Here is a 27,978-nt window from a genome sequence, read left to right as displayed (position 1 = left end):
AAGTATAATTGAGTGAACCTGAAGTTTTTTAAATTGTGGTTTTTGGATATCGAGATAATGTATAAGAAAATGAAAATGAAAGTAGAAAAGATCTTGGAGAAAGAAAAGGTTGGAGATGAATTCTTGAATGGAGAAGAAGAGCGTATGACTTTCAATCAATGGACCAAATCCTTTACTAATCAACATCATCCCACTGTCATTCAGGTGTGAATTTTAAAATTTTCATTTCGACATAATAATAATAATAATAATAATAATAATAATAATAATAATAATAATAATAATAATTTTTTGTCTATAAAGCTAATCACATGCATCATATTTTCCTCGTGGAAATTTATGTATGGGAGGTATTACTGGATAGTGGAAAAATAGAGACATTAATGTGTTGGACCCATGGAGAAACACACAATGATGAAATATATATATATACACACACATATACACATGTTTACATGAAAATATGAGAGTTGGCTACAAAAAAATATCAAAGAGAAAAGTCCAAGTTAGACGGCAATTGAAGGTTTCTTGCGGCAGAAGTTCAATTCTTTGTTTTTCCAAGAATTATATGTTCCTTTGTTTTTGATGTAGTCCATGTGAGATAGTGAGGGTATTTGAGAGCAAGTATTATCTTGATTTTTGGGTGTTTTCTCTTAATCGTTAATTTCAAGATATCAAGTTGTAATATAGGGAATCAAATAATTCGTGGTTAACTATTTGGATAGAGATTTGTAGCATGAGTTTTGGAGCCACTGCAATCTTCATCATAGTAAAACTTATAGTTGCAGAAGACTGGATGTAGTTTTGAGTCTGGGGTGAATCAGTATATTTTTGTGTCATTCTTTTTTCCATTCTCTTTATTATTTGTCAATGTTATGATCATTAACCTTTTTTGGTTCTAACTTGTGGAAGCGTGAAATTTAGATATAATTTAGTTTTTTTGCATTTTATTTACATCTAAATATAGATTCCCAAGCAGTGGTATTAGAGCTTTTGGTCAGGAGTCACGGGGTTATCAAAGCCAAGAGGTTTCGAGGGAATTGTGAAATTTGTTGGAAAAAAAATTTGGGTATTGGAAGATGCTGTTTTGAGGATTTCTTAACTTACAAGAAATTGCATAACACTGAAGATTGGGAGAACCTGAATGAAGAAGCAGTTGCAATCATTAAGATGTGTTTGTTAATAAATGTTGCTAGTCTTGTAGCCAATGAGATTAATGCAGCGAAGTTGATAGAAGTAATAACCTAAATGATCTGTAGTAGATGGATAAGGTTGGATACCTTATCCTGGTGGCACTACGAATACAACCACTTTGTAGATGTTACAATTATTGTAAAGTACTACAAATGATCAGATCCTGATCGTTTATGTGAAGACATGAGAGCGGAAGTATTCTATAGAAAAAGTTTGTATAAGACCGAACCACGAAATGAATAATCTTTCTATATAACACCCTTACTAGAAGAGACTTTCATTTCACTAGGATGACCATAGGTGACTTGACCTAATCCTTAGTGAGTTGTGAACTCCTGTTTATGAGGGCAATCCATTGATTTGCATGGGTGAGAGTGGCTTTGTTAGCCGACTCAACAAGCCTACCATTTTGGGACATGTCCGAGTAGGGAGCTGGGAACACAACTACATAAGATGGAATTCACTCATTCCCGTCCTTAAGAAAAGTGGATAAGTTGCTCCCTTAATAGCTGATTCTGGGTCTTGAACATTGAGGCCTCAACCTCTCACTAGCCCAAGAGGTGTTAATTTATATTTGGACTATAAATTGTTTGTTCATTAGAGGAATCAGTGGTACTTAAGAAGTTAGAGGTAACTATAAGGGTAAAACGTAATTTGATCCAGTTGTAGTTATGAGCAATTTGTAAAGGATCGATGCACTATTGATTGGTTATATCCATGGACACAAAAATATATCTACAGTGTGAAGAGTGCAACTATCGGTCTTTAGAGGAGTGACCGATAGTTAATGAAGATTGATTAATTTAATTAAAAAGTTTAATTAATTAATCTCATATAAGTGAAAATTAATTAATTTCATATCAGTGGAAATTAATTAATCTCATATCAGTGGAGCTTCTAATTTATAAGTCCATAAGGTCCCCTTGCTAGCTCACTAAAGGATAGATAAGAAGAATGATTTGAATTGTTCAATTTAATTGATGGAATAACATATTAATGAGATTAATATGATATAGTTAATTATAGATGTGATCTATAATTAAGATTGAAATATTTGAATAAAATTCATATTGGGATTGGTGTCCTAATTCTCCCGAAGTCTCGTAGTTTGTAATCTATACACATTGTTATGAATAAAATAAGAGTTATTTAATTTGGCATTTACTCATATCCAATAAACAAAGTTCCATGGTTATTGTATGTAAACTTAAGCATATATATGAGATATACAAGTGAATCATGCCTTAAGTGATAACCTAAATAGGTCTGTAGTATAAGGATTAAGGAGGGATACCTGATCCTGGTGACACTACGAATATGACCTGCTTTGTAGAGGTTCGCAAGTGTTGTGAACTACTACAGATGGTAGATCCTGACCATTCATGTGGAGACATGCGAGTAGAGGTGTCCTATACAAAGATTTTGTATAAGACCGAACCACGAGATGATTCGTCTTTATATATAATGTCGTTGATATTGGAGACTTACTATCTCACCTAAACGACCATAGGTGACATGACCTCAATCCTGAGTGTTTTGGGAGCTCTTGCCTTTGAGGGCGGTCCTTTGATTAGTATGGGTGAGAATGCCCAGATTGCCAACTCAACATGCTTACTTTTTTTAGGATTTGTCTGATTTAGGAGTTAGGAACTCAGTTACATAAGATAGAATTCACTCCTTCCCTGAAGCAGGGATAAATAAATAGATTTCTCCTTTAAGGTCTGATTCCGGGGCTTGAATATAGTAGCCACAGCTTCACTTTGGAAGAGATGACTCAGTCATAGTAGGACTATGACTTATATTCATTAGAGGGATTAGTGGTACTTAAGGAGTTAGATGTAACTACGAGGGCATAACGGTTATTAACCCAGTCGTACTTACGAGCGCTCTATGAAAGGTTATCGCACTGTTGATTGGTTGATATGGACACATAATATATCCGTAGTAAGAAGAGTTCAACTGATGGTCTTTAGTGGAGTGTCTGGCAATTAATAAATGGTGGATCCTGTGACTAAAGAGTTTAGTCAGTTATTCACGTACCGTTGGAGCTTCGAGCTACAGGTCCATAAGGTCCCCTTGGTAGCTCAATAGATTCAAGTTGAGGATCAGTTCTTGGTGTTGATTTGAAATGTCCAAACTGACAAGAGGTAATTCGATTATATATGATATGATTGGTGTGATGTATGAGATACATCAAGTGGAGGATTAATGTAAATGAGATTTATATTAAGTACCATGAAATAGAAAAAAAACTATGGTTTATATGTTTCATGAGATGAAATATTAAAATTATAGGTTATAAATATAATGTAGTAAGTTGGTTATCATATATATTTATAATAATATTAATTATTAGATAATTATATCTTTTTCTCTAATAACCAATTGAGTGAGTGGTTATTGGTGGTTTCACGGTAACCGTGAGATAAAAGAAAAAATATTTTCCTAAATTTAGTAGTTGATGATTGAGATTTTCCATTCTCAGAAATTACTCACGGTTGGCTATCAAGTGAATGAGATTTATTAAATGACAGCTGAAGAGAGACTAAACGATTGTAGAGTGACACTACACGATACTTCGCTCATCTGGCCTTTAGCTAAACGATCGTGGAGCTTTTGCTAAAAAATCGTAGAGCATTTGTTAAACGATTGGGCATCATCTATACGATAGACCTTTTCCATCTCCCACTTGCTCAATCATTTACACGATTGTTCCTCCAGTCTCTTCCTCAAACCAAGTCCACATAGAGCCCACACTTTTGGATTCTCACACCGAGAATAACAAGGTAGCCATTGTGGTAGTGTCGTACTCAACTCAACATAGTTCGAGGTATTTGGAGGCTATTCGCTGTGTTAGTGGTCTTGGAGATCGCTGAGTTCATGGACGCTGTGATAGTGCTGTGGTGCGGTCGAAGTGTTTGAGCTTTCGTAATTGCTGTCTTGCTGTTTGAACGAGCATTCATGATCGAGGGTGTTTGAAGATGAGTCTTCAAAGGTATGTTAATTTTTCCCTTGATCTTATTAAAAGCATATTGTAATTTTGTTTTATGCGTAACTTGTATGTATCCGTTTCTATACGGATGAGTCTTCAAAGGATTGTAATTGTTGTTGTTCATATACGGATGAAATTTGGAACGATCATTCCACTGCTCATGGAAATCCTCATGTCCGATTTCCTTCAATTCAAATATTAAATTCTTATGAATTAGATTCGTGAATAATTACTAATTAATTTTTAGAGGTCAAGGCAAATAAACATGTGATGTTTATTTATTAATCAATCAACTATATATATTAAATTAGATTTAATATATATGCTTATTTAATCAATTTGTTAATTAATTAATTAAATATTATTTAATTAATTGAGCTTACGGGTAAATTGATAAGGACTTGTTCTCCATAGAAATATCCCTTTATGGCCAAGTTAGGGAATAAAATTTCATTGTGAAAAACCCTAGTCTCCAATCTAGATTTCCTCTCGACCATTCTCTATTATTCTTCTTCCTCCAGGGTGATAGAGACCACTCTTTTACCCTTGGATCCTAGAGAATAACAAGGTTGTACTTGCGACGGTGTCCCTTGTTCGTTGAAGAAAAGTTCGTGAGAAGACGGAGAGGAAAACGTGAAGAGTTCAAAATTCGACAAAGGTTTGTTGCTTAATCCCTTTATTTATTCTTTTAAAGCATGCTTCCTATAATGTTTATCCATTATTATTTCTGTTTTATTTGATGTTTTTGTTTCTTTAAAACTTGAAAAACAAAATACAAGGTGATTTCACGCGTCCTTGGGAATTCGATTCCCTTCAATTGGTACCAAAGTCAATTCTTGAAATTTTGTTTTTTGGTTTTTGTAAACAAAAGAAAAAAATAGAGAACATGATGGGTGCTATTGTGTACTGTTTTCATGAGATGAGTACTGTAAATTTCATTTGGGTATTTTTGGCTTAATAGATGTTTTCGGTATTTGGCACATAGACTTGCTTTACTTGATTTGGTTATGTAAGCGCCCTTTTTTTTGGCATTTTTACTGTAAATCGAGTAAGTCCGTGTGGTTTGTGGAAAAAGTTGTTGTGAAAAGAACCTGGGAAAACAAACGCGAAACAAGAAAAAACAGAAAGAAACTATACAATGCAGTTCGATTTTTCAGGGACAACTTTTACAAATTTGTTGATACCAGAGTTCTAACTATTGGATTGTGCTGAAATTTGATTAGTATGTTTAGGACACCTAGGGTCTTATTTTAAACGTTTGGTCTGAGGGAACTTTTATCAAAGAGTACCTATGAGCGGAAGCAAGATCATACTAAATTCATTATGACAGAAAAACAAGCATTCACAAATATACATACAAGTTGCATTTCAGAACAAATTACGACATGCTTTCAACAAATAAATACAAAGGAACAGACTCACCTTTGAAGAACTTTTCTTCTGTTTATCTCTCGCTTTCGCTTGGATCAACACCTCTCGCTGTCGCTACAACACCAAGCCAATCGTCTACCTAAATCTCTCGTTGTCACTCAGCAAATGAATAGTCTTCTACACGAACGAACAAGCAGTAACTTGGACACCACCACTTAGTGACCTTGGTATTCTTGGAGTGAGAATCTAGGAGGTGTGGGCTCCGTTGGATTTGGGAGAGGGAAGGAGGAAAGAATGATCGTATTCAATGACCAAGCAAGTGGGAGAGTTTAGAGTCTATCGTATAGACTAATGCTTGATCGTTTAGAAAAATTGCACGATTGCTTAGGTAATGTGGGTCTGATCGTTTAGACGATCATCTAGTGAATCTTGCTTAGGCACATGATCGTTTAGGAAACAGCGCGTGTTCACGATCGTTTAGGAAAATACTTTGAGCTGTCGTGTAGGCTCTCATGAGTTAAGGATAGGCAGCATACAATTATCAAGCGATACAATGATTCATTTCCAAAATGAGAACAATTGTCATTTTATCCATTAGTTATGAAAAACTGAATGAAACCTCCCACTTTCACGTACGGTTAAGGAGAAAACTACCAACAATTATCTCATAATTGATTTAATTATAAATAAATATAATAACTAACTTATCATATTATATTTATAATCTATAGTTTTCATATCACATCATATGTAACATTTAAACCATAGTTCTTTTCTCCTCTACTTGATATAAATCATATTTATATCCATTTCCTCTAATTAATGTATCTGATACATCATGTCAATTTTATCATATATAACTGAACCAATTTAATCATATCATATATAATCAAACTCCCTTTTGTCAATTTGAACACTTCAAACTGACCCAAAAATTGATTCTCAACTTGAATTCATTGAGCTACCAAGGGGACCTTATAGACCTATAGCTTGAAGCTTCAACTGTATGTGAATAGCTGATTAAACTCTTTAGCCACGAGATCCACCATTCGTTAACTGGCATACACTCCACTAAAGACCGGTAGCTGCACTCTTCTCACCACAGATATATTTCTGTGTCCATCGGATATAACCAGTCAATAGTACGATAAGCCTTCACAGATGCTCGTAGTAAACTAGGCTAATTTACCGTTTTACCTGTCACATCCCGCCCCAGACCACCTTCTAAGCCTAAGAAATGGCGTGACTGCAGCAATTATCAACCCTTAGGCTGACACTTACTGCTAAAACTCTTACGGAATAACTCTGATACCAAATACAAATTATATGCAACGGAACGGCTTGTAGGCCCACAATTTATAAACTTAGAAACTTAATAGAGTCATTACACAACTAGATTTACAAGTCCCAAAACCCACAAACCCTAGTCCTTATATGAACAATAGTAACATGTGTACAATATTAACTGTAACCACCTAACAAACGGTTACAAGTCTTTTGGTCCTTTAGTGGCAGAGCAGATACTGAGCTGTCTTCAGAGGATTTGACTGCTACCTGTGGGGGGAAAAAAACATTGAAAACGGGGTGAGCTTACGCCCAGTGAGTGACCGAGAAAACATAATAAATTCTCATGCATAATTTCAGAAAATAGTTTTATCTGAAATATAAACTTTTGCAGCATAAATATTTTCCAAGCGTAAATTATTAAAGCTATTTTAAACATAAAACAGTAAAATCATTTCTCAAATCAAAGTACTATAAAGTTGGTAAAATAATCCCAACACCAACTACTAGTCCAGGGAGAACCTTTTTGCTCAATCTCTGACTTTATTCACCTGTGGTCACACTAAGTACCTTCACACATTAGGTACTACTACTGCTCAGATACCTTCTCCTTGTACTTCAGTATCGAGCTACTCAGATACCTTCTCCAACGTACTTCAGTATCCGTTGGCTTGGTACCTTCTCAAACGTACTTCAGTACAATAGATACCTTCTCCTTGTACTTCAGTATCTAGTTGGGTGGATGCCTTCTCCTTGTACTTCGGCATCGCATTTTACCAAAACTATTTATAAACAACTTTTCTCTTTAAAGTATTTACAGTATAACACATATACAACATGGCTTTAAAGATGGTAACGCATGCTAGATAAAATCAATACATATACATATGTAAATAGTTTTTCAACAATAGGCAAGCGTTCACAACACAATTCAGATCTTGCTTGGAAACCACTTTATAAAACTAGTAGGCATGAGAATCATTTTCGCAAATATGCTTTCTGTAAAACGTTTGTATTCAAATAGTTTAACAACTTTTTAGTTCGAAAACATTTTAGCCACTCACCTCGAACTCTTAGGAACTTTTCACTCTAATAGCTCCTCGGGTCCCTTTTTCACCCCTAGAATCCATATTCAAATTGCAACTTAGATTACTTATAGTTCCAAATCTTATTTGGAAATACTTCATTATACAAACTTATTCTAAAATGTCTTAGGAATCTTACCCTAAACTTTCAGCTCAGAATTCCTCGTGGTTTGGCCGGAATCTCAAAATCTTCAAGACTGGCCCAGACTGATATGACAGTCTGACCCTTCTGTCTTCTTCTCAACCTTCAGCCCAGTTTCTTTGAGCCTTTTCTTCCAGCAGTCCTACTCTAAAAACTAGACTTTCAGAGCTTTCAGATGGCTTTGGAATCATTCCAAACGCATGAGTAGATTGGAAGATCTCCTCATCCAAAATTGACACATTCCTCTGAACCCTCACTGCCCTCTACTTTTTCTATGAAATTTATGATTTTTGTGTGATTTGAAAATGAAATCCCAACTCCCTAATTATAGGCGTTCAAATTGCTCGTGGGATTGACAGCACCTACTTTGCTACATGGCCAAATGTTTAATCCTCCCTTTATCAATGTAAGCTGACTTCACCTTGGTTCAATGTGTTTTTCTCAAAGATCCCAGAAGAAATTGGACACCTAGATTTTAATTGACGTTTGCCTTACGTCTTCAATTTGTTTGTATTCAAATTAGGGTTTTTACAGCATAATCCCCCAACGCGTCCAAATACATCGATGGTTGCTCGGTCGTTCAATGCATAGGCGAGGCGTGGGCGTGACTTCGAATCAGACAAAGTAAGGCTAACACATAGGCACTCTCGCTCTTTCCGCTCTCGGCAGTGTCGCTCTCACTCACTTTCTCACTTGTCTCGCTCTCTCCGCAATCTCGTTGGTCAGCTCTCTCCAATCTCGCTTCCAATCTCGCTCTCTCCAGCTTTCTCTCCAACTTCTTTCACTCTCGCTCTCTCCAGCTTTCTCGATGGTCTCGCTTTCTCCCATCTTCTATCCAATCTCGCTCTCTCTTATTTCTTCTCCAATCTTGCTGGTCTCGATCTCAATGATCTCGCTCTCTCCATCTTTAGCTACTATGACAAATATTCCCCGTATATATATATATTTTACCCGTTTACTCACCACTTAATGATATTTTTACATGGATCTTCCAGGATAATTCCAAAATAATATTTTCTATATTTTTCCTTAATTTTTCATACTTAGCCGTATTCTTCCCCGAATTTTCCAAACTCAATCTTTATATTATTCCACATTAATTCCACGTACTTAATTTCTATATTTATTCCCACTTAATATTTTTCCCCAACTTTTCTAATATTATTTTCTCCTTTCAAATCTCCATTCTTTCTTTCACCAATCATACTAACTGTTTTCTACAACCTATTTATTATACAAATTTCATTACAATTTTACCAATTAAAGCTCAACTTAAATTATTCAAGGAAAATCTACTTAACACTTAGAAATTTCCTTCCCCCTTAACTTAGGATTTAACTTTTACTTAGTTAATTCTTTTTATCACTTGCTTAAGTAAGGAAAATAGAAATTCGGGTTTCACATTACCCCTATAGTTACATCTACCTCCTTAAGTACCACTGATCCCTCTAATGAACAATATCTCATAGTCCTACTATGAGTGGACACCTCTCGGACCATGAGAAGGTGTATGGCACCATATCGTTCAAGCCCCGGAATCAGCCCTTATGGGAGCAATCTATCTACTTATCCTTGCTTCGAGGAAGAAGTGAATTCCATCTTCTGTAGCTGAGTTCCCAGCTCCCCAATCAGATGAATCCCTAAAGTGGTAGGTTTGAGTCAGCAATCAGGCCACTCGCACCCATGCAAATCAAAGGACTGCCCTCAAAGGTAGGAGTTCCCAACTCACTCAGGATTAAGGTCATGTTACCTATGGTCATCCTAGTGAAGTGAAGTCTCTGTCAGGAACGATGTTATATAACAAGACTAAAGCACTTCTTGGTCTAATCTTATACAAACTCTTTTGTATAGGACACCCCCGCTCGCATGTCTCTACATGAATGATCAGGATCAAACCATCTGTAGCACATCACAACACTTGTAACAATCTACAAAGTGGGCCGCATCCATATGTCACTAGGATAAGGTTTCCCTCCTATATCCATATACTAAGACCATTTTGATTATCACTTAAGGCATGATCCACTTGTATGTCTCCACATACATGCTTAAGTTACAATGACAATCAGGGATCTTAGTTTATTGGTTTGTGGTAAAGAAAATAAAGCATCTCATCTTTCATAGACAATAGTGAAGAAAATATCTCATATTATTACATCATAAGCGTTTGTTCAATCCAATGTTTACAAACTACAGGACCCAACGAGAGTAATGGGCATCATCCCAACAGGATCGTCGTTTTGAGTTCTTATTTATCCATCGTCACCACCAAACATAAGCAACTTTTTTCTATTTTGTTTTAGAATTTTCTAAAATCTAGGGTTTTAGATTTTATTTGTTTAAAATTATAATTCGATTATATTAATTTAATTATTTTATTAGGATGCCAAATATCGGTCTATTAATTATTTTTATATAATTGAATGTGCATGAGATGTATGTTTATATATATGATTTATATCTTGCATATTGTATGTCATATAGATTTAAAATCCCACTTTAGGATAAACATGTTTCATGCATCCTTTTAATATAAGTGTTATATTATGTTTGCATGACTAATTAAGCATGCTCATGCATCATACTAGAATATTTGTTATATAGTATGATAGCACGTGAATTGATTCATTAATGACAATACTAATTGTTATATTGTTTAATGAAAATGAAAATGAACTTTGCATTGAGCATGACATTACTTAGATTAATATAAATGTTATATTTAATCAATGTCATAAAATGCAAATTTATAGATTTTATTTTTCATTATTTTAGAATGGTTATAAATATAATGAAATTAGAATTAAAATCTATAATCAAGAGTTGCATGCGAACATAGGTCCAAATTAATTTTAAATGGTTTAAAATTAATTCATCTAGATTTATGTTAAACGCATTTATAATGAGATTAGAAATAGGTTAATCTTTTAATTTGTTTTAATAGGATTAAAATGAACTCCATTAAAAGATTAAATTTATAAAATAATTGCTCATAAGGGACCTATGTCTTAGGAACATTCTATCTAGAAGGGGTATTTAAGCTGACGAAAATGAAACACCTCCACCTGGGAACCGACCTGGAAGGTAAATTAGAAAAATATTTTATAAGCATGCAATAAGTGGTTCATTTTTTTAAAGAGTTTAATAAATGAAACTACATATTGTAAAAATAATCAATATAAGTGTTATATTGAACAAATTAACAAGGACTTAATTAAAATAAAATAGTCGGATTTTACTAAGTTAATAAACCCATCTTTTGCAAAACACTTAGTGGGAGGAAAAAAAATATATGATATATCGTTTTTCCACTCATGTTCTCCCTAAAAGTTCACAATGCGAGATTCATGCTCTTGTCACAATCGCACCGTCGTAAGGGACTTGAGGCGATTATGCGACACTTGTTCTCGCCCTTGAACAAGTCAACTAAACCAAATCCAAATAGTCGATGGCACAATGAGCGTTTCTCACAACCTCCACCCCTATTCTTGAGAAAAGATTTTAGAAAACGGGTTTAGAAGAAAAAAATTTCACAAACGTTTGAAAACATGATTAAGAAATGAAGATTAGTCGTACGACTAGAAAACAATAAGCAACAACACGAGTTTATAGCATACAACTCACTAGTATGAAGATATGATGATTAATCTTCCCCCCATATAGTGGATTCTTAACAAAAACACATTCGCTACCCTTGCATATGGAAATGGGCGAGCGGTCATATACTAAGAAAAGTACATTAAAAGTAAACTACCTAGCAAAAGGAAATACATAGGATGAAAGCATGGTAAAAAGGACTAGAGGCGGACATGCGGCCATAGGCAACATGCCCTAGACAAGCATGACCATGACACCCTCAATGCACCCTTCCTTAGGAAGGTATTTGCAGGGTCAATATTAAGGTGAATGGAGAAAGTGTTAATAGTAAGGGGAAGAAGGACGTGTATTAACACATCCTATGGCCTCCTTCATTGGTTTGAAATTTCATCTCCATGCTCGACTTTGTGACGCCTTAGGATCGTCCCCCTTAGGAAGGTGTTTGCATGGAAAGAGACATATCAAACTCCAGAAATGGATAAGATCGATATAATCAATTGCATCAGTTATGTTCTTCCCTAAAGTAGATTGGTTGGGGTGGGGCTATAGGGTTGAAAATGAAGGGTTACATTTATAAGAAAGCATTAAAGCAGTAAAGATTTCTGGACCAAATTAATGATGATAAAATATTATAGGAAGAAAAGTTATTTTGGTGTAATGTTTGATTGAGAATGTCTCAATTCAGTGAAGGAGTAACTGTTCACCCCAAGGTGACACTTATTCTACTTCACTGAAGTATCATTGCAAAATAAAGTAATATTGATTTCACTATTTAGTTTTTGCTAAACCGATTGGATAAAAATGATTTTTTGCATAAGTGTATAAAATAAATGATTTGTTTTGTATAAGCAAATATGACTAGCGAAGTAATCTTCTTGCTTGGAACTGCTAAATTAAATGGTGATAACTATGCACAATGGAAAAATACAATCAATACGGCCTGACGAACAGCCAAGGGAAAGGCCAACATCTACATTCTAGCTAGCTTATCTGAAGTATTGGCCAAGAAGCATGAAGTCATGGTCTGGAGATCATGGAGTCTCTACAGGAGATGTTTGGCCAACCGACCACTAATCTCAGGCATGATGCTTTAAAGTCCATTTTAATGCTCGTATGCCAAAAAAAGGGTGTCTATCAAGGAGCATGTCCTTGACATGATGGTCCATTTCAACATGGTAGAAATGAATGGTGCTGTCATAGACGAAGCAAGTCAAATTAGCTTTATGAGACTCTTCCAAAGAGTTATCTCCAATTCCGTAGTAATGCGGTTATGAATTAGATTAAGTACAACCTTACCACTCTCCTAAACAAGCTTCAGACTTATAAGTCCTTGATGAAAGTCAAGGGAAATGACGGAGAGGCAAACACTACCACTTCTTCAAAAAATTTCCATAGAGGTTAAACCTCTGGGACCAAGTCATTGTCTTCTTCCTCATCCTCCAAGAAGTGGAAGAAGAAGAAATGTGGTAAAAGAAAGAATAAAGCCAATCCACTTGCTGCCACCCAAAAAGGGAAAAAGATCAAAGGTGTAAAAGGAAATTGTTTCCATTGCAACTAGGATAGGCATTGAAAATGGATCTGCCCAGTTTATTTGGCTAAGAAGAGAAGAAAAAAAATGATAAATATGATTTACTTGTTTTTAAAACGTGCTTAGTGGAACATGATAGCAATACCTGGATATTTAGAAGCCACTAACAATGTTTGCACTTCTTTATAGGAAAGTAATTCCTAGAGACAGCTCGAGGCTAGGGAGATGACTCTCAGGATAGGAATAGGCGGTAATCTCAACTGTAGCAGTATGGAGCATTAAGTTACTTTTTTTTTAATTATAAATTCATATTGTTGGACAATGTGTATTTTATTCCAAACTTTAAAAGGAACTTGATTTCAATATCTTATTTACTAGAACATTCTTATAATATATCGTATCGTGATAAAGCATTTGTCTCTAAAAATGATGTTGAAATATGTTCAACAAAAAATGAAAGCAACTTATATGTACTAAGACTGTTAGTATCTAAAATACTCCATAATTGTTGAAATGTTCATACTTCAAAAGAAGGAAAGTTTCTCCAAAAGAAAACACTCATCTTTGACATCTAAGACTAGGTCACGTTAATCTCAATAGGATTGAGAAATTGGTTAAGAATGAACTTCTAATCAAGTTAGAAGAAAATTCTTTATCGGTATGTGAGTCTTGTCTCGAAGGAAAAATGACAAAACGACCTTTTACTAGAAAAGGTTATAAGAGCCAAAGATTCCTTGGAACTTATACATTCAGACCTTTGTGGTCTTATAAATGTTAGAACAAAGAGGAGTTTTGAATAAGTCATCACTTTCACTGACGATTATTCTAGATATGGGTACGTTTACCTAATGCAACACAAGTATGATACACTTGAAAAGTTCAAGGAGTATAAGGTTGAGGTTGAGAATTTGTTAGGTAAAAGGATATATACACTTTGATCAGATCAAGATGGAGAATACATGGATGTAGGATTCCAGAACTATATGATAGAACATGGAATCAAATCTCAACTCTCAGCATCCGATACACCTTAACAGAATGGTGTATTAGAAAGAAGAAACGAAACCCTATTAGACATGGTTCGCTCCATGATGAGTTATGCTTCTCTTCCCATCTTGTTCTTGGGTTATGCAGTAGAGACTACAACATACCTTTTGAACCAAGTTCCATCAAAGAGTGTTTTTGAAACACCATTTGAGTTATGGAGAGGTCGTAAAAGTAGTTTGTGACATCTGAAAATTTGGGGGATCTAGCACCACATACTTATGGCAAACCCGAAGAAATTGGAATCGTGTTCAAAATTATGCCTATTTGTAGGCTATCTTAAGGAAATGAGAGATGGTCTGTTTTGTTGGATTGTGCGTCCTAAAACTCATAGTATGTAAATATTAAATATATTCTATTTATAATAAAAATGTTATTGAGGTTTATTCAGTAAAGATGTTATTAAATATGTGAATTGCACTTGTAAGAGCCTAAATCTAATAAACTAACAAACTTCTGGCTATAGCATGAATACTTTAACATTATGTGGAGACGTAAAAGAGAATCAAGTTTGAGTATATAGCCAAAACAGTCCATAAATATAAGGATAAGGTTGGGTACCTTACTCTGGGGACACTATGGATGCGACTCGCTTTGTATTTGATACAAACGATGTGATCCAGAAATCGTTCATGTGGAGACATGCAAGCGGGGGCATCCTATGCAAAAGATGTTTGCATAAGACTGAACCACGAAATAGTCACTTTTTTTTTTTTATAATGTTGTTTATTATTAAAATTGACTATTTCAAATTGATAGCCTAAGGTAACTCGATCTCAATCCTGAACTAATTATGAACTCCTGTTTATTCGGGATTATCCTTTAAACTACAATGGTGAGACTGGCTTAACGTCGCCGCTCAATAAGCCTCCCATTTTAGGGGTAAGACCGGATAGATAGCTGAAGACATAATCCTGCAAGATGGAACTCACTCCTACTTGTTTTAGGGTTAGCAGATAGGTTGTTCTCTTAAGTATTGACTCCTAATTCTAAACACGGGGCCCCACCCTCTCTATGACTGAGAGGGACTCGGTTTATTCGTAGGATCATAAACCGATTTTTCATTAGTGGATCAGTGGAGACTTAAGGAGTAAGATGTATTACAAGGGTAAAATAGTAATTTTGACCCAGTTGTTAATACGAACAACCTGTGAAAGATTGACTAACTGATCATGGTTAAATCAAGTGACTACAAATATATTTACAGTAAGGAGAGTGCAGTTACCGACTTTTTGGAGTGATGCAGTAGTTAATGAATGTTGGTTAATTTGATTAAAAGAGTTTATCAATTAATCTCGAATCATTGGAGTTCATGATCTGTAGGTCCATTAGGTCCTCCTACTAGCTCATAAACGGACTAAATTTTAGAACAGTATGATGAGAGAATTTGAAACGTTCAAATTCGAATTACATGAAATATTAATTATATGTGATATATTAGACGTTTAATTATCGAATTAGAAGAATTTGGGAGTTGAAAAATATTTAAACAAGATTTAAATATTAATTACATGAATAGGAATTCATGTTTGGAATAGGTGTTAGATTAATTTAATATTTGATATTAAATTAATTAACTAATTAAGTTGTTTAATTAATTAATTATTTAAAATTAATTTTATTTAGTTTTAAAATTAATGAGTTTTAATTAATTAATTTTTGACTTGATTAATGAGGTTTGGTGTCAAGCCTTGGGATAATCTGATTGCATATTGAATTTGAATAAAATCAAGTTCATTTGGCTGAGAAAATTAGTTTTTTCATGTTCTTGACCCAAAACCAGAAAATTCTCTCTTTTTTCCTAAATTAACTCTCATTTTAGATCCCACCATCCAGTCTAAAGGCCAAGAGGATAGTAGGGAAGATCTTACAGTGGTCTATAAGTTTTGGAGAGGAGATTGCTGCTGAATTTGAGGAAATTAGAAGAGTTCTTCAAAGGTATTTTCAGAAACCCTACTTTTATTTGAACAAGCACGCTATTATTATCCTAATTGGTTCCACTTGTTGAATTCCAGCACCATCATGTTTTTCGATCCAAAAGAGAATAAGGTATTTGTATCGAAAAATGTAATTTTGTTGGAGGAAGACCATATTAGAGAGCATAAGTAATGGAGTATAATTGTATTGAATGGACTCACCAAAGACACTACTAAAACTTCAACAGGAGTTCTTGATATTACTTCATCGAGTCAAACACATCCTACTCAAGAGTTGAGGGAGCCTCGACGTAGTGAGTGTTGGATCGATATTGCAACCCTAGAGGAAGGGTGAATAGGGTTTAATTAAATTTTTTTTTTCTAAATTAACCCAATTAAACTAATTAATACACTTTTTATAAATAATAAGAAAAATTCAAATTATGAAACAAATAAGATGACAAAAAATGTGATAATTTAATTCTATCAAATTTTAGCAAATAAATAACAACAAACTAAAACATACAATAAATTGCTTAAATTAATTGCAAAATTAAAAGGAAAGAGTTAGAGAAGAAGACACCGTAATTTTTATAGTGGTTCGGTCAAACTCGATCTATTCCACTCCCCAAGCGCCTTTTGGAAATTTGAATAAAATCTTTCCGACTTTTTCCACTGATTAGAGCCTAACCGTTACACCACTGCTCATTTTATGGGTTCAAGAGCAAACCCGATTCTTTCCACGATTTAGGATCAAACCGTTACAAATGTTGGAATTTTTGAAGAACACAATACAACTCTCACTAGAGTGGATTTACAAGTTTAAGCACTCAACAAGTTTATCCTCACAATACAATAACACTCTCTCAAGAATAAGATGAAAAGAAAAAAAATGGGGAACTTAGAGCAACAATGGAACTTTTAAGTTTTGGAGGATTATGAAATGTAAAATTTGTTGGTTTAAAAATTGGAGAGGAAGAAGGTTTATATATAGAGAGAAAAATTTTTAGAAACCACAATTAATTTGAATCATTGGATTTTAGAAAAGAAAAATCAATGGTGGAGATTTTAAACTAAACTAGTCGTTAAATACAAACAGAATATAATATTAAATTTCTTTTCTTTTGAAATTCATTTTCTTTTTAAAATTAATTCAAAAAATAAAAAAACATACCATGTGTCAAAAACTAGCTGTTAGATACGAACATAAAATAATATTAAATTCATTTTCCTTTTAATTCATTTTCTTTTTAAATTCATTCTCTTTAAAGTCAATCCAAAAATAAACATACCATGTGTAAAAAACTAGCCGTTACAAACATAAAATAACATTAAATTTATTTTCCTTTTAAATTTCTTTTGAATTTCAATTTTTTTTTAATTTTAAATCAATCCAAAAGCAAAAGTCCATCATATGTTAATCTCTTAATGATCCACCATTCAACCAATATACTGCCACATGTCTATATGCAAATGGTCTGGTTATGCCACATCATTCACCACAGTATTTTCTCTATAGACTTGTTTCGGTCATATCGTCTTCGTTTTAGCTTCGATTTGAGTGATTCAAGAGGTGTTGGAATTTTTGTTCCGAGCTCTACGCTATGGACAAATTAAAACACTAATATTTTCAGTAATTAAAAATTGAGTTTGTCATCATCAAAACATTGATTAATTAATTTGAGATTAAGAGTAAAGAAGCCAACAGTGTGACGGTTAGAACTCAACCCACTCGATATTTGGGTTTAATTGAAATCAATGTATCATACAAGATGATAACGTTGAGGATCCATTGTCTTACAAGAAGGCAATGAAACATGTTGACAAGGATAAATGGATTAAGGCCATGAATCAAGAAATTGAGTTTATGTACTCCAATTCTGTCTAAGAACTTGTAGACCAACTTGATGGGGTAAAATATATAGGTTGCAAGTGGATCTACAAGAGGAAAAGAGATGTAGATGGAAAGGTGTAAATGTCTAAGGCTAGATTAGTAGCAAAGAGTTATACCTAGGTTGAGGGGGCGGATTATCAAAAAACCTTCTCATTTGTTGCTATGATAAAATCTATCTAGATTCTCTTATCTGTTGCCACATATTATGACTATGATATATGACAAATGGACGTCAAGACTACCTTTTTGAATGATAATCTCGAAGAGATAATCTACATGACTCAACCAGAAGGATTCATAGTCCAAGGTCAAGAGCAAAATGTTCACAAGCTAAATCGGTCCATCTATGGATTGAAATAGACATCTCAAACTTGGAATATGAGGTTTGATGCTACGGTCAAGACCTATGGCTTTAATCAAAATGTTGATGAACCTTGTGTTTAGAAGAAGATAATTAACGATTCATTAGCATTCTTGGTGTGTATATGGATGATATCCTACTCATTGGGAACGATGTAGGTTTTCTGACCCAAATTAAGGAATGATTAGTTGCTCAATTCCGAATGAAAGATTTGGGTGAAACACAATATGTTCTAGGGATCAAAATCATAAGGGATCGTATAAACAAAATGCTAGTCTTGTCTCAAGTATCGTATATTGACAAAATACTTATCAAGTATTTGATGCATAATCCAAGAAAGATTTATTACCTTTTAGGCATGGAATTATTCTGTTTAAGGATAGTGACCTAGGACACCTTAAGAGGTTAAGGAGATGAGATAGATTCCTTATGCATCTACGGTAGATAGCCTTATGTATGCCATGCTCTATACTGGGCCCGATATCTGCCATGCAGTGGGAATGGCTAGTACATATCAGTCCAATCTAGGATTAGATCATTGGATAGTGGTTAAAGTCATTCTCAAATATCTTAGGAGAATGAGAAACTATATACTTGTGTATGGTGCTAAGCATTTGATCCTTACAGTATACACCAACTCTGATTCTTAGACTGATAAGGATTTCAGGAAATCCACATCAGGATCAGTGTTCACTCTGAATGGAGAAGCTATAGTATGGCATAGCATCAAGCAAGGATACATTGCAAATTCCACGGTGGAGGCAGAATATGTAGTTGTTTGTGAAGCTACTAAGGAAGCTGTATGGCTCAAACATTTTCTGACAGATTTGGAAGGAGCCTCTAGTCACAAAGGAAGAAAGTACATTGAGCGCAAGTATCATCTCATTAGGGAGATTGTGCAACGGGGAGATGGACTGTCATACAAATTGCCTTGGAGCGCAACGTTGCTGATATATTTACAAAGGCTCTCACGACTAAAGTATTTTAGGGTCACCTGGAGAACATGGGTCTACGAAATATGGGTCACCTGATTTAGGGCAAGTGGGAGATGTTAGGTATATTGTGTGCCCTAGTTTATCGTATTGTATTTGATATTATACATCTTATTTATGGTATTTGATATTGTTTACTCCACTTATTGCAATGTGTTTGATACACATCCCACTCGCTTTAGGACAAGTGAAGATTGTTGGTTTTGATGTCCTAAACCTCATATGTTTTGTAGTTTATAAATACAAATCACATATCTAATAAAATAAGAGGTATTTTCTTGACGTTTAAACTGCATTAATTCAATCCAATAAACTAAGATCCAAGATTATTTTATGAAACTTAAACATGTATGTGGAGACATACAGGTGGATCATATTTAAGTGATAAACTAAAAGGTCTGTATCAGATGGATAAGGCTGGGTACCTTATCTTGATGACATTATGAATACAACCCATTTTTTTTAAATGTTACAATTGTTGTAAAGTGCTACAAATGATCGATCCTAATAATTCATGTGGAGACATGCGAGCGAGGGTATTCTACATAAAGAGTTTGTATAAGACCCAACCACGAAATGAATAGTCTCTCTATATAACACCATTACTAGAATATACTCACATTTCACTAGGACGACCATAGGTGACTAATGACGAAAATTAGTGAACGCAATAGGCGATGCATGTATTAAGGTATGCGTTGATACTCATGCGTTGGTGGTCATGCATTGGAATGAAACTATGCGTTTATGAATGTATGCGATGTCCATGCATTCCTGTCACAAGTTTTCTTGCGCTCATGCCAAGTATAACACGAATGCAAGTTTCTCGGGCGATCCGAGGTCAAACTCAGGGACTTGTAACTAAATGCTATGCGGTAATTTGTATGCGGCGGGTGAATAAAAGAATAATGGAGGGTATAAGCTACAAACTACTCCTACTTCTAACTAACAGATTAATTGATGAGAATATGAATGAGAGGTAGAGACACGACAACTGTTGATGCATAGTAAATGCATGGAAAAATAAATAAAATGTGAGGATGTCTTCATCGCAACTCTAAGCTTGACCGCAAGGTCAACCTCAGCCAACGCAAGCTATGCGATCATGCTACACACACTTGCGCCTAACTTTAGGATGCATGCGATTATATGCGAAGTTTCGAGAGGCCTTATTCCTAAGTCTCTATTCCTGCTCATGTGCTCCCACACATAAACAAGATGACCACATACCACCATATCCTACTTCTTGGATGCATGCAATATCCTATCCATAGGGTGCATATGCTATGTAATAGCAAACAGAGCTTATTCCTAAGTTCCCCATTTTTGCTTATGCGTTCCAATCCGCTCTCTCGAGTCTTAGATTTTGTTTTTAGACTACTCTCTCTAGTATGCCTAAATGATGAATGATGCGCTCATAAGACAAGGTAACCGCATAAACTCGGATGACGTAAGATTATTCATATCTCTAGTGAATACTTGCTTACATTGCTTAATATGACCAACCACTTACCCTCCCAGGTAGTTAGTTGTTGCTGACTTTACTCGTAGACAAGCGTTGCGTCCGCCTATATACAGGCATTGCTACAGCTTCACACTAAGCAAATAAGGTTTTCTCATAATACTCACGCAACGCACACCTCCCAGTGGTTTGCTACATGCTTCATATTCCTATGCCGCATGATTAAGTATGCAATACTCTAGCAATCTCACTAAGTGATGCAATGAATGTTAAAAATGCTAAGTAAAGGAAGATGGAGATGGAATCGAAGGAAACATAGAAATGCATTGATCACAAAATGTATTAATTTCTTAACCAAAATGTAATACAATACAATGTAAGATAAGAAGAGAAATGGAAAGGCTAGCTGGAAGCAATGTCTTGCTTCCAGCAGATGTGTGTCAAGGCTGCCGGTGGTGCCATGGAAGGGCTGTGGATCTGACTCTCTCGAGATCTAACTCCAGCGAAGGCTTTGGTCGTCACTTGGAATGGATGAAGAAGATGAACTCTTAAGCTTTCTTCTAACGCGTTCGTATGGATCACAAGGTTCCGCCCGAAGGCCAAAACTTGGATTCTTTGAAATTCTGCTCATCGGCTTCTATTTATAGAGCTTGATCGATGACAACATTAATGGTCCTACTCTGATTCTGACATTCACGGTGCGTTGGTCCTTTTCTGAATCTCTACTGCTAACGATGTGGTAGGTGAAATGTCAACATCATCTTTTGATTTTCTCGAGATATGCGTTGATGCTTCCATTCCACCAACCTTGTGTTCATCCCTCTATTATGGTTATCATCATGTTGCCGCAATCTTGCAATGACCGCATTGGCTTGGCTACCACAACCTCTACACGATGATCGCAACTCCTATGCGATGGACGCATGCGGTTGATTACCGCAATACCCATGTGTCGAACGTATGCGTTCACGTTTGTGATGGAGAATTTCTTCGCATGCGGTCGTCTATGTGATAGCTCGTCTTCCACGTCTGTGTCCGCTTTTTGCGTTAACTACAAAGACAGACAATTTAACGCATAATAACGCATGATAGTGGGTTAGTCGAGATTCTTAATGCTGAACGACACAAACTCATTTTCTCATGAATTCCTAAGATAATTGCCACATATTCTGCTTAACAACCTTCATAATTCTAAATAAAAGGCCTATGATGACGTGCATTTCTACCCATCATCAGTGACTTTACCTTAATGCTAAGTGACTTATGAACTCTTGTTTATGAGAGCAATCCTTTGAATTGCATGCGTGAGAATGGCTTTGTTAACCGACTCAACAAGCTTACCATTTTGGGGATTTTCTGAGTAGGGAGCTGGAAACACAACTACACAAGATGGAATTCACTCCTTCCCATACTTAGGGAAAGTAGATAAATTGCTCATTTAATAGTTGGTTTTGGAGTCTTGAATATTGAGGCATCAACCTCTCACTGGCCAAAGAGGTGTTAGTTTATAGTTGGACTATAATCTGTTTGTTTATTAGAAGAATTAATAGTACTGAAGGAGTTAGAGGTAACAATAGGGGCAAAACGGTAATTCAACCTAACTGTAGTTATGAGCGATTTGTGAAGGGTCGACTCACTCTTGATTAGTTATATCCGTGGACACAGAAATATGTCTACAGTACAAATAATGTAGCTCTTGATCTTTAATGGAGTGACCGATAGTTAATGAAGATTGATTAATTTAAATAAAGAGTTTAATTAATTAATCTCATATAATTGGAGTTTTTAATTTGTAGGTCTATAATTTCCTCTTATTACCTCACTAAAAGATAAATAAGAGGAATGATTTGAACTCTTCAAGTCAACTGATGGAATAGCTTATTAATGAGATTAATATAGTATGGTTAATTATAGATGTGATCTATAATTAAGAGAGAAATATTTGAATAACATTCAAATATTAAATTCTTATGAATTAGATTCATGAAGAATTAATTAATTAATTTTTAAAAGCGAAGACAAATAAACATGTGTTATTTATTTATTAATTAATTAACTATATATATTAAATTGGATTTAATTTATTGTTATTTAATTGGTATGTTAATTAATTGAGTAAATATTATTTAATTAATTTGGCTTAAGGGTAAATTGGGAAAGACTACCCTTCTCCATATAAATATCCTTTTATGGCCAATTTAGAGGATGGTATTTCATTGTGAAAAACCCTAGTCTCCAATCTAGATTTCCTCTCAAATTTTTTTCCTCTAAACCATTCTATATTATTCTTCCTCCTTCAAGGTGATAGAGACCACTCTTCTACCCTTGGATTCCTAGAGAATAATAAGGTCGCACTTGCGGTGGTGTCCCTTGTTCGTTTAAGAAACGTTCATGAGAAGATGGGGAGGAAAACTTGAAGAGTTCAGAATTCAACAAAGGTTTGTTACTTTATCCATTCGTTTCTTCTTTTAAAGCATGCTTCCTATATGTTTATCCATATTATTTCTGTTTTCTTTACTGTTTTTGTTCTTGAAAACTTAAAAAAAAAAATGCAAGGCAATCTCACACTTCTACGGGAATTCGATTCCCTTTAGGCATACCATGAAAATTGCCATGTCTAATTCAATTGGAGATAACACTTTAAAGTTTTTAGGGATTTGTGATTTAGCTATATCTGAAGAAATTCATCGGAAGGACAGTAGTAGAAAATCTGTTGTAGGTTCAACTTTAATAGTGACTAAAGGTAAAGGCATGATAGCTTCTGAAAATGATGGGATGAGCAGCAGTAATAAAAACTGGAAGAATAGGAGTAAGGAGAGAGAATGTTTAGACTGTCACAAGAAAGGTCACTTCAAAAATAAGTGTAGAAAACTAGAAGAGGACCAGAAAAGGAAACAGAAAGTAAATCAGGTTGAAACTGAAGAAGTAACGATAAAACTAGTTGAAACTGATGAAGAAATAATTAGTGATGTTTATGCCTGTGTTGAGAGTAGCACACAAAATAATAGCCACTCATCTAAATGGGCAATTGATAGTGTAACTTCATATATATAGCTTAAGATAGGAGTCTATTCACATCTTTCACATAAAACATTGTGGTCTAGTGAGGATGATGAATGGTAGAGTTTCCAAGATTGCTGGGATTGGGAACATTAATCTGAAGACAGAGTTTGAAGAAAAGTTAGTACTACGAAATGTCAGGTTGTGCCTAGGATGAATATAAATCTTATCCCTATTGGCAAATTGGATGATGAGGGTTATAGGTTAAGTTTGGTAGTCGCTAGTGTAAACCGATTTTGGGATCCTAGGTAGTGGTACTTGGCCATAGAAACTCACACTATATAGTTGTCGATTTAGTGTTGTAAAAGGATTAGAGAGATGGTGGATGCTAGTTAAAGAAGCAAATGGTAGGTGTAGATGTACAGTTAAGATAGTAGCAATGATAGCCAATTTTGATAAGTCAAATCAAGGTTCATCAATTCAGAAGTAATTAGAAAATTCAAGAGAGAAAGTTGATGGCTATCACAAACCTCTAATTATTAGACAGTCGAATGAATTGATGAAGTCGCAAAAGCGAATAAGGGCATCAAAGTGGAAGACCAAAGCAGTTGCTAAGGTCAAAGATAAAGTCTCAAACTTGGCAGTAGGTTTGAAGAAAGAAGTCAAACCATTTGCAAAATGTGTCTTCTTCAGAAACAGACATTCCGGATTGAAGAAGATGACATTTGGTACCACTTAGCTGAAGTGGTAGTATGTGATTATCCTTTATATCTAGGGGATAGTTCCACATCACTTGCTCATATCTCGAGGCAAGAACAAATGAACTATAGTTATTTTCTAATAGTTTTCTATTTTATTACTTTTTCTATTTTATAGATTTTATGTTGAACCTTGAAGTTGGTCAGGAAGATCATAGATAACAATTGTAATGAGAGTATAGTCTTGAGTTTGTCAAGATATTATTTTTGTTGCAGTGGGAGGCAAGATCGTCATTTTATCTCCAAGTGGGAGAATGTCAGGATTGTGGAAACAAAACTCAATGGAGAAGTACACAATGATGGAATATACATATATAGTTTTGACTTGGTCAACACGTGTAATTTTGAAATTGAAGAAAAACCATCTTAATTTTGGTGTGTCACCAATTAGGCTTGGACATACGCACGCGTGCACACACACACACATATATATACACACGTACGCACGCATGCATCTACAGTTACAAAAGACTAGACGTAGTCAGTATATTTTTGTGTCACTCTCTTTTCCCTTCTCTTTATTATTTGTTAATTTTACGATCGTTAACCTTTGTTGGCTTTACTATGTGGAAGTAGAAATTTTAGATATACTTTAATTTTCTGCATTTTGTTTATATCTATGTATAGATTCCCAACATAGTGGAGAGTCATTGCCAAATCTCATCTATGTTTCAAGGCAAAAAAATGTAACTTCTCATCATCATTTCAAGACTGGTGCTCTTATACTCTTGTAAAGCCCTAAAACTAATTTACCTTGCTTGTTTTTTTAGGTCAAATTTGGATTCTTTCCTCATTTTTTCCCTCATCTAAATCTACTGTTTAATTGTGTAGCTTCAAGTATCAGCTACAATGACCAATGCACCTATTATTCTTACTTTGGATTGTTACACTTATTCCGATGATTCACAAACACTGGCTCGTGCCTTATGCTATCTCTTGGACCCAAAACTTGGGGCAACTTAGGTTATGTTAAGTTCCCTCAACGTTTTCATGAAGTTAACAAAAATGACATTTATGATAACGAGTTAAAGCGTGTATTCATAATAAATTCAGCTGGTATTGGTGGATTATTAGGCCCAAGTTATATTCGCACAGGATGTTTCTTTATTCGACGGATATTCTTTGGAAGCCCATTATCACTCGAGTCACTTGAACTCCCAAAACATGGCCTCAATCATGTTGTGGAAAGGTCTATTCAGTCTCAAGAAGTCTTGGACTTGGCCCATATAGTTGTGAGTTGTGATTATGAGAATAACACCCAATGGGGTTCTAAGGTAGGGTTGCTAAAATTCAAGTGGTAATGAATAGTTATCTTTTCTTTTAAGAAAGAACAACAATAAGAGAGCATCTGGGACTTGTTTCGTTTGACATTTGGTATTTAAATATGGGTCTCTAGTGGAGGACTTTTACACAAGCTGTCGATTCCAATCGAGGGGTGGAAGAGTGTAGTTTGCAATCCAAAAAGGGTTGCTTTCAATGGGGTCGTGCCAATGAGCCTCCACGATGTGTTTGATCGTTTGAAAAGGTGTGACATTGGGTTTTTGGGAGTCAGTTTCTCAGAGTACAGTCCAATCACATTTGGCATAAGATCGATGGCCTTTTTCATGAGCCTTTCTTATGCCCATTCTTCATTCTGGCCCTTTTGGTCCATCCCCGTTACCATTTATAAGCCTTCCTCCCTCAGTTGACCCTCATCAATTCCACCCCCATCTTCCCAAAGGTTACTCTTTTCTTTCTGCCTATGAGCCTTTTGTTTTGTTATATTTGCTTTCTAGAAAGATTTTTGACGTGCATAAGTCAACTTTTTTAAAATGAAAAAAATATAGCCCGCTTTGGTTATGTTTCGTTTTTTGTTTTATGCTTTTTGAAATTTATGGTTGCTCTAATTTTTTGATAATAGTTTTCACATTTTTAAGAAACAATTGAAATACTAGCTAATTTTTTTTTAAATTTTTTTTTTTTAGAAACTACTTTATTTATTTTTTTAAGTTTTCAAAATTTAACTTTTTAAAAAAAAAATAACTAAAAGAAAAAATATAACAAAACATAGAAAATTATGGATAATAGTAGTATTTACTAGCTTAATTTTCAAAAACAAAAAATCAAATGGTATCTTAAGAATTGGTTTTTTAATTAGAATTCGGCTAAGAATTTAAATATTATTTTAAGAAATCTTCTTAAAAAAATTGTGAAAAAAACAATCATACTCTATGAAAACGAGTGAAAACATTAATATGTGGGTGCTTTTTTTGGTTTGGGATGCATGGTTTGTAGTATACATGTTTTTTTTCCCTTGGAGCTTATGGTCAAGACCGTGTAGAATTCCTCCTTGTCGGAGGGACATTTCGAAAATGGTGGAATGATCAAAGAACGTGGAGCACACAAAATCAGTGTCTTGTTTATTCTTAGGAAGCATGGAGTTTATGTTGAAGTGTTTGGGGATTAAATCTAGTTTTAGTTTCACCGTCACCAGCAAAGCAATTGATGAAGAAGAAAGGGAGAGGTACGAGCAATTGTTGTTTGAGTTTGAAGTTCTCTCTCCAACGTTCCTTCTCATTGCCACCGTCGCCAACATCAACTTGGCCGGTTACGTCGGTGGGCTGATCGGAATTTGGAGATCGGGCGGCAGGTGGGAACATGTGGTTGCTCAGATTTTCATAGCCGGATTTGCAGTGGTGAATTGTTGGCCAGTTTATGAGGCCATGGCTTTGAGGAAAGATGGAGGGAAGTTGCCACCCAAACTCACTTTCTTGTCTCTTTTTCTTGCTTTGCTTATTTGCTCTTTTGCTGTTTTTTTTCCATCTAACTAATGTGTTTTTGCCTTTAGCCTTAGTGATCTACAATTTAGTTAATTGTTCATTACACTACAAATTTGGGATTTTAAATTTGATTGATGATCACATGCATTTTTTATGTAAATTTTGAAAAAAATATATTTTTGGTCCTTAAATTTTGGATCTAATTTTTATTCGGTTTCTATATCTCAAAATATTACACATTTAGTTCTTAAGTTTTGAGTTTGTCGTTAATTTAGTCCCTAAGATTAAAAAATGTTACAATTTTACCTTTGAGATTTGAGATTTATTTCCATGTGCTCCCTAGATTTCAAGATTTATACTTTTTAGTCTTGATTTTTCACTTAATAATCACCTTCTGTCTTTAGTGCTAATTTCTATTGAGTAATTTTAAAGAATTAGAAGAATTATATTTAATTAAGTTTCACTAATTTTGATAACTATTAAAATTAAATTTAAAATTTTACTTCATAATTATTCTAAATTAATTAACACAATGTCTAAATGTGTATATTTAAATAAAAAAATCAAAGTTAAAAGTAGACATATTGAAATTTAAGGAC

The 27,978-nt window shown here is 34.6% G+C and overlaps 1 pseudogene; it reads left to right on the top strand.

Moving 5' to 3' along the window:
* The window catches only part of LOC120079133, a 48,793-nt pseudogene extending 21,360 nt beyond the window's left edge, over window positions 1–27,433 (top strand).
* The last annotated feature ends 545 nt before the right edge of the window (window positions 27,434–27,978 follow it).

This window comes from Benincasa hispida, chromosome 1, assembly GCF_009727055.1.
Source record: "Benincasa hispida cultivar B227 chromosome 1, ASM972705v1, whole genome shotgun sequence".
NCBI classification, from domain to species: domain Eukaryota; kingdom Viridiplantae; phylum Streptophyta; class Magnoliopsida; order Cucurbitales; family Cucurbitaceae; genus Benincasa; species Benincasa hispida.
The sequence above is the reverse complement of the archived record's forward strand: the minus strand, read 5'-3'. Positions and strand labels throughout refer to the sequence as shown.